This window comes from Bubalus kerabau, chromosome 2 (assembly GCF_029407905.1).
Source record: "Bubalus kerabau isolate K-KA32 ecotype Philippines breed swamp buffalo chromosome 2, PCC_UOA_SB_1v2, whole genome shotgun sequence".
In the NCBI taxonomy this organism is placed as follows: domain Eukaryota; kingdom Metazoa; phylum Chordata; class Mammalia; order Artiodactyla; family Bovidae; genus Bubalus; species Bubalus kerabau.
This window is the reverse complement of record NC_073625.1, coordinates 27,988,622-27,996,274: the sequence shown is the minus strand read 5'-3', so window position 1 is coordinate 27,996,274 and position 7,653 is coordinate 27,988,622.

Below are 7,653 nucleotides of genomic sequence, written 5' to 3'. Positions count from 1 at the left end.
TGGGGACCACTGGTCACAAGAATTGGGTACTTGAAATGTGGCCAGTTTGGCTGAAGAACTGAATTTTTTATTTCACTTTCATTTTAATGAATCTAAATTTAAATAGCCACATGTGGCTAGTGGCTAGTGTTGAACAGGGCAGTTCAAGACGCACAGCTCTAAGCTCTGTCTCTTGATGGATGGGTCTAAATTTACACATCACTGAATGAGGGCCTGTGTAGGCTCTGAATCCATATGCTGCCACTGGCTCCTCCTCATGAAACCCAAACAAACCATTTTGCATCATGGACTTCTCCAAGCATGATTTGTTCTTTTAACATGAATCAAGTAACTGAACAGAAACACTTTTTAAAATGTAAGATCTTTTCTCACCACTGACCATAAACGCTACATTATTTTTACAAGGTCTGACTCTGTCCTACAGGTATACCAGAAGTTTCCAATCTCTACTTCCTTATTACTTCCACTTGAAAAACACTTTGCAGGAACTTCCATCCCAAACACAGAACTATGTGTGACTGAAACCAGGCCATACTGCCTGTCATATGTACAGATAAACAAAATTATAAGTAACTTAACTGAATCTAACCAAAACATAGGGTAATTCATTTATGGTAAACTGAGAGAATGGAGCTATACAGTCATTAAAATGATTGAGAGTTGTATTGACACAGGAAGATATTTAGACGTTATAATATGAAATCAGCAGGACATAAAATACTAAATATCTTAATCCTAATTGATTTTTTTTCTTTCTAATTTATTTTTAAGATTAAAAATATGTATACATTCATAAAGGAATAAATTGAAAGGAAATACATTAAAATATTAACAACACTGGTTTACCTCCAGGTGGTAGAAATTGATGTAGTCAACCCAAATTTTCTGTATTAACACTCTTTAAGAATGAAAACAGCACATTCAAATCCAGTAAGATTCTTCCAGGCTAGATATTCTTTGCATTCTGCATTAGGAACTGTTTTCTGCAAACTCCACAGCTACAGCATCAGGTAAACTGAAAATTCCAAGGTTAGATTGTTAATTATTCAACAAACGGCCTCTATTGATGAAGATTCTGAAAAAGGGTAAATGTAAGATTTCACAGATGGCCGGAAATAATATCAAGAAACATCTATGATGGGAGTGACATTCTAAGGAAGGACTGAATACTGATTCTAAAATTCAAAAAGGAGCATATGCAAAGATACCAGCCGAGAAGAGTAAAAGAAAACTAATCATAAAAGGGGATTAAAAAACTAATGTCACATTGGGGAGGGTTTTTCTAAACATAGCACAAAACTGAGAAACTGCAAAAACTATACAAAGCAACATAAAACAAACATAACTGGGAGAAGTCTACAACTAATATTAGAAAAGAGTAACTTCCTTAATACATAGACAACTTTTATAAATTAAAAAAAAAAAAAAAAACACAGACAACAGGTGGTCCTGTGGTTAAGACTCTTCCCTTCCAATGCAGGGGGGCATAGGTTTGATCCCTGGTTAAAGAACAAGAATTCCACATGCCACGGGGGCACGGCCAAAATCGAAAACAAAGAAACAAGACAACAAAAACATGTAAAAGATATAAATGAAAAATTTTAAATATTAATTATTTTGAGAAAGGAGGAAGAGAGAAACTATCAGTGAAGAGTCCATAAAAAGCATCTAAGACACTCAGATCACATCAGATCAGATCAGTCGCTCAGTCGTGTCCGACTCTTTGCAACCCCATGAATCGCAGCACGCCAGGCCTCCCTGTCCATCACCAACTCCCGGAGTTCACTCAGACTCACGTCCATCAAGTCAGTGATGCCATCCAACCATCTCATCCTCTGTCGTCCCCTCCTCCTCCTGCCCTCAATCCCTCCCAGCATCAGTCTTTTCCAATAAGTCAACTCTTTGCATGAGGTGGCCAAAGTACTGGAGTTTCAGCTTTAGCATCATTCCTTCCAAAGAAATCCCAGAGCTGATCTCCTTCAGAATGGATTGGTTGGATCTCCTTGCAGTCCAAGGGACTCTCAAGAGTCTTCTCCAATACCACAGTTCAAAAGCATCAATTCTTCCGCGCTCAGCCTTCTTCACAGTCCAACTCTCACATCCATGCATGACCACAGGAAAAACCATAGCCTTGACTAGACGGACCTTTGTTGGCAAAGTAATGTCTCTGCTTTTGAATATGCTATCTAGGTTGGTCATAACTTTCCTTCCAAGGAGTAAGCGTCTTTTAATTTCATGGATGCAGTCACCATCTGAAGTGATTTTGGAGCCCCCAAAAATAAAGTCTGACACTGTTTCCAGTGTTTCCCCGTCTATTTCCCATGAAGTGGTGGGACCGGATGCCATGATCTTCGTTTTCTGAATGTTGAGCTTTAAGCCAACTTTTTCACTCTCCACTTTCACTTTCCTCAAGAGGCTTTTGAGTTCCTCTTCACTTTCTGCCATAAGGGTGGTGTCATCTGCGTCTCTGAGGTTATTGATATTTCTCCCGGCAATCTTGATTCCAGTTTGTGTTTCTTCCAGTCCAGCGTTTCTCATGAGGTACTCTGCATAGAAGTTAAATAAACAGGGTGACAATATACAGCCTTGACAAACTCCTTTTCCTATTCGGAACCATTCTGTTGTTCCATGTCCAGTTCTAACTGTTGCTTCCTGACCTGCATACAGATTTCTCAAGAGGCAGATCAGGTGGTCTGGTATTCCCATCTCTTGAAGAATTTTCCACAGTTTATTGTGATCCACACAGTCAAAGGCTTTGGCATAGTCAATAAAGCAGAAATAGATGTTTTTCTGGAACTCTCTTGCTTTTTCTATGATCACTAGTAATATACATAGACACACACACACACACATATTCTTTCTTCAAATTAGGTGATGGGTTCACAGATGTTTAATTATTCTTTAGTCCTTCTCCCTATGTAGATATGTGTAGGTGTATATATACACATACACACTCATATATTTATATGTATGTGTGTGCATGAAACAAGACCCACAGACCCACAATTGGCAACTGTGACGGTATCCTCTGCTAGTGATGGCATCTACTCAACACACACCATCCGTGGCCTCCAGCCGGGCCCCAGCCTCTTCTGAGGGTCCTTCAGTTTCTGAGCTCAGCAGTAAAGTACTCCATTTGTGAAGCACATCTGAAAATTCAGTTACCATTTACGTGTTTAAAAGGACACAAGGCTGTAGAATCTATTATAATAAAGATTATCAACTTGTAAAATATATATACACACAAACTTATGCTTATATATATATATATACACATATATATGTGCTTATATATACACATATATTATACATGCATATTTCTAAAAAATGATTAAATGCATTAAGAATGCTTATAAGAAGGATCATACTGAGTCAAAGGGAAAGAAACAATTTTAAGTTAAAATGTATGTTGGTATTTCTGTGGAGAATAATGACATATATAAAAATCATAAGGCATATGCTTTTTGACTCTACTAGGAATTTCCCTCTAAAATATAATTGAACATGTATTACATGAAATCATGTTATACAAGGCTGTCTGTTATAACATCATCTATTTCAGTAAAATTTTGAAAACAGATAATTCCATGATGTATTATTTTGTGAAGAAAAAAATGTGGAAAAGTACTGTAATTAGTTTGTTAAAAAGAACTATATACGCTTGTATATTTACAGACTCTCCAGAGAGAAATACTTGGTTGGATGGTGAGTAGATGTAGAAAAGTGTATTATCTATTCAAAAAACACATTTTAAAAACAAGTTGTCTTATAATTTAGTCATCAAAGCAAACAGAGTGCATTTTATAATTATACATAGTATGATTCCGGTTACCCAAATTAAAACCTTAATAGTGGAAGGGGGAACTGCAAGAAATTCTCCACATCAAATTAATTAGTTGTATTTGTGTGATGGAGCTGGAGGTAGTCGCTCATGACAGCTCAGACACTTAACAACACAAACTTCCAGTGTTTTCCATGAGCTGTCAAAAGGCCTTGTTAATGACAAAATTTGAAGGAAGATAATACATTAGTTCCTTTCTGAAGTGTAAGGAAAACATTCGGTCAGTCTCGTAGGATGTTCAACAAACGCCTAGTTCATAGCATATTAGTTGAATCATAGCATATTACTTAAATCAACAAACCAGCTTACTTGAACCATGCAATTCTGTCCCCAACCCTCTATGGGAAAACAGGATGGATGCAAACATCTCCAGTGACTTGCCTTCTTCCTTGGGGGGAGGAGGTGTTAGAACCACTCTTTCAGTCAACAGGATGACCTAGACTACATCGCAACCCCACTTCCTGAGAATACCATCAATGCGGCCCTTCAGTTCAGTTCAGTCGCTCAGTTGCGTCTGACCCTTTGTGACCCCATGGACTGCAGCACACCAGGCCTCCCTGTCCATAGCCAACTCCTGGAGTTTACTCAAACTCATGTCCAGTGAATCAGTGATGCCATCCAACCATCTCATCCTCTGTCATCCCATTCTCCTCCTGCCCTCCATCTTTCCCAGCATCAGGGTCTTTTCAAATGAGTCAGCTCTTCTCATTAGGTGGCCAAAGTATTGGAGTTTCGACTTCAGCATCAGTCCTTCCAATGAATATTCAGGACTGATTTCCTCTAGGATGGACTGATTTGATCTCCTTGCAGTCCACAAGAATCTTCTCCAACACCACAGTTCAGAAGCATCAATTCTTTGGTGCTCAGCTTTCTTTATAGTTCAACTCTCACATCCATACATGACTACTGGAAAAACCATAGCTTTGACTAGATGGACCTTTGCTGGCAAAGTAATGCCTCTGCTTTTTAATATGCTGTCTAGGTTGGTCATAACTTTCCTTCCAAGGAGTAAACAAACGTCTTTTAATTTCATGGCTGCAGTCACCATCTACAGTGATTTAGGAACCCCCAAAAATAAAGTCTGTCACTGTTTCCCCATCTATTTGCCATGAAGTGATGGGACCAGATGCCATGATCTTAGTTTTCTGAATGTTGAGCTTTAAGCCAACTTTTTCACTCTCCTCTTTCACCTTTATCAAGAGGATTTTTAGTTCTTCTTTGCCTTCTGCCGTAAGTGTGGTGTCATCTGAATATCTGATGTTATTGATATTTCTCCCAGCAATCTTGATTCTAGCTTGTGTTTCATCCAGCCCGACCTTTCACATGATGTACTCTGCATATAAGTAAGCCGGGTGACAATATACAGCCTTGATATACTCGTTTCCCAGTTTGGAACCAGTGTGTTGTTCCATGTCCGGTTCTAACTGCTGCTTCTTGACCTGCATACAGATTTCTCAGGAGGCAGGTCAGGTAGTCTGGTATTCCCATCTCTTGAAGAATTTTCCACAGTTTATTGTGATCCACACAGTCAAAGGCTTTGGCATAGTCAATACAGCAGAAACAGATGTTTTCCTGGAACTCTCTTGCTTTTTCCAAGATCCAGCGGATGTTGGCAATTTGATCTCTGGCTCCTCTGCCTTTTCTTGAACATCTGAAAGTTCACAGTTCACATATTGTTGAAGCCTGGCTTGGAGAATTTTGAACATTACTTTATTAGCATGTGAGATGAGTGCAATTGTGCAGTAGTTTGAACATTCTTTGCCATTGCCTTTCTTTGGGATTGGAATGAAAACTGACCTTTTCCAGTCCTATGGCCACTGCTGAGTATTCCAAATTTGCTGGCATATTGAGTGCAGCACTTTCACAGTATCATCTTCTAGGATTTGAAATAGCTCAACTGGAATTCCATCACCTCCACTAGCTTTGTTCATAGTGATGCTTCCTAAGGACTACTTGACTTCGAATTCCAAGATGTCTGGCTCTAGGTGAATGATCACACCCTCGTGATTATCTGGGTCATGAAGATCTTTTTTGTATAGTTCTGTGTATTCTTGCCACCTCTTCAAGGATGACATCCCTTCAAGGATGACACAAAGTTACTTGATTTTGCCAAATAAAAATTAGAGCCTGATTTTAAAAGGTTTACATTCAAGCCCTTCCATGGTGCTTCCCTACCAAATTATGCCTTGAGGAAACCTTGAAAAAACCATCTTTTACCAAACACTGGCCATACTAAAACTCCAGATTCGTTTTTCTATAGTCACAAGAGAAAATCAGGAAGTTTTTCTTGTTTTTTTAATACTAAATAATGTCCAGAGGTCAGTCCATCTCTTCAGAATGAGCCATCATTTCCATCAACTAGAATTTGCTTCATGACACTTGCTATTTCTGCCTTTTTGGTGGGACAATCGCAGGTGTTCCAAGAGTAAGTAGAAGGTCTCATGTCTCAGGCCATCCTTATCCCAGCTGTCTCCAGTAAAGCTGTGTTCTATACTCAAGTCATATTTGACTCTTTGAGATTCCATGGACTGTAGCCCACCTGGCTCCTCTATCCATGGGGCTTCCCAGGCAAGCAAACTGGAGTGGGTTGCCACTTCCTCCTCCAAGGGATCTTCCCTGACCAGGAATTGAACCTGCGTCCTCCTGCCTTGGCAGCTGGACTCTTTACCACTGAGCCAGTGGGGAAGCCCAGTAAGGTTATTTCTTTTATTTATTCATTTATATGTATTTATTTGGCTGTTCCAGGTCTTGCGGCACCGGGGATCTTTAGTTGTGGCATGTGGGATCTAGTCCCCTGACCAGGGATTGAACCCAGGCCCCCTGCATTGAGAGGGCTGAGTTTTAGCCACTGGACCACCAGGGAAATCCCAGGTTATTTCTTGACTATTCTTTCGTTGCACTCTGCCACAGGGACACTCTTCTTGAAAGCATCTCAAAGGTCCTGACACAGGTCAACAGTTAGAACTAGCTGATCAACTTTTTTTTTCAGTTGTTAGAACAATTTCAGATAAAAACACACTGATTCCTATTTCTCTTGGAAAATAATGGGAAGATCTGGCAGAAACAGATGTTTCCATCAAGCAACATTTTCTTGCAGTGGAAAGGCTCTCTGGATCACTCCAGTTAACTCTGCCCTGCTTCATTCATTTCCTCCTACACCTGCAGGATTTCGGCCTACTGGTCTAAATCTGTGTGGCTCTGTAAGGTCTGGAGATACACAGCGTCAGCATCTGCATTCAGAGATGCAGAATTGCAGGCACATTTCCTGTCTGCCGCACCAGAGTCTGCACTAGAACAAGGGCCCCAGATGATCTCCCAGCACATCAAATCAGAGAGGCCCTCACCACTTCCTGTCGTAGCTTTACTCACCACTACCCAGGAGCAATTTTCCATTCCAGCAATCCTGAACTCCTTGGAATTTTCCTACTCAAAACACCTACTTCTCTTTGACTTCATGCAGCTGTTCTTTTTGCCAAGATGACCTTCTCCAAGTCACCCACACTGTCCTAGATCAGGGGTGCCCAGCCTCTGGGATCTCATGCCTGAGGATCTGAGATGGAGCAGATGTAACAGGAATAAAGTGCACAATAAATGTAGAGCACTTGAATCATCCCGAAAGCACGTCCCCTTCCCAATCCCTCATCCAAGGAAAAAGGTTTCCTTCCATGAAGGTTTCTTCCATGAAACCAATCCCTGGTGCCAAAAGGGTTGGGGGCTGCTGTCCTAGATAACTCAAATTTATCTTTTAAACTTCTGCTTAGAAGCCGCTTGGCCCCCTCTAAGATTCTTCACTCAGTATATACTATAATGAG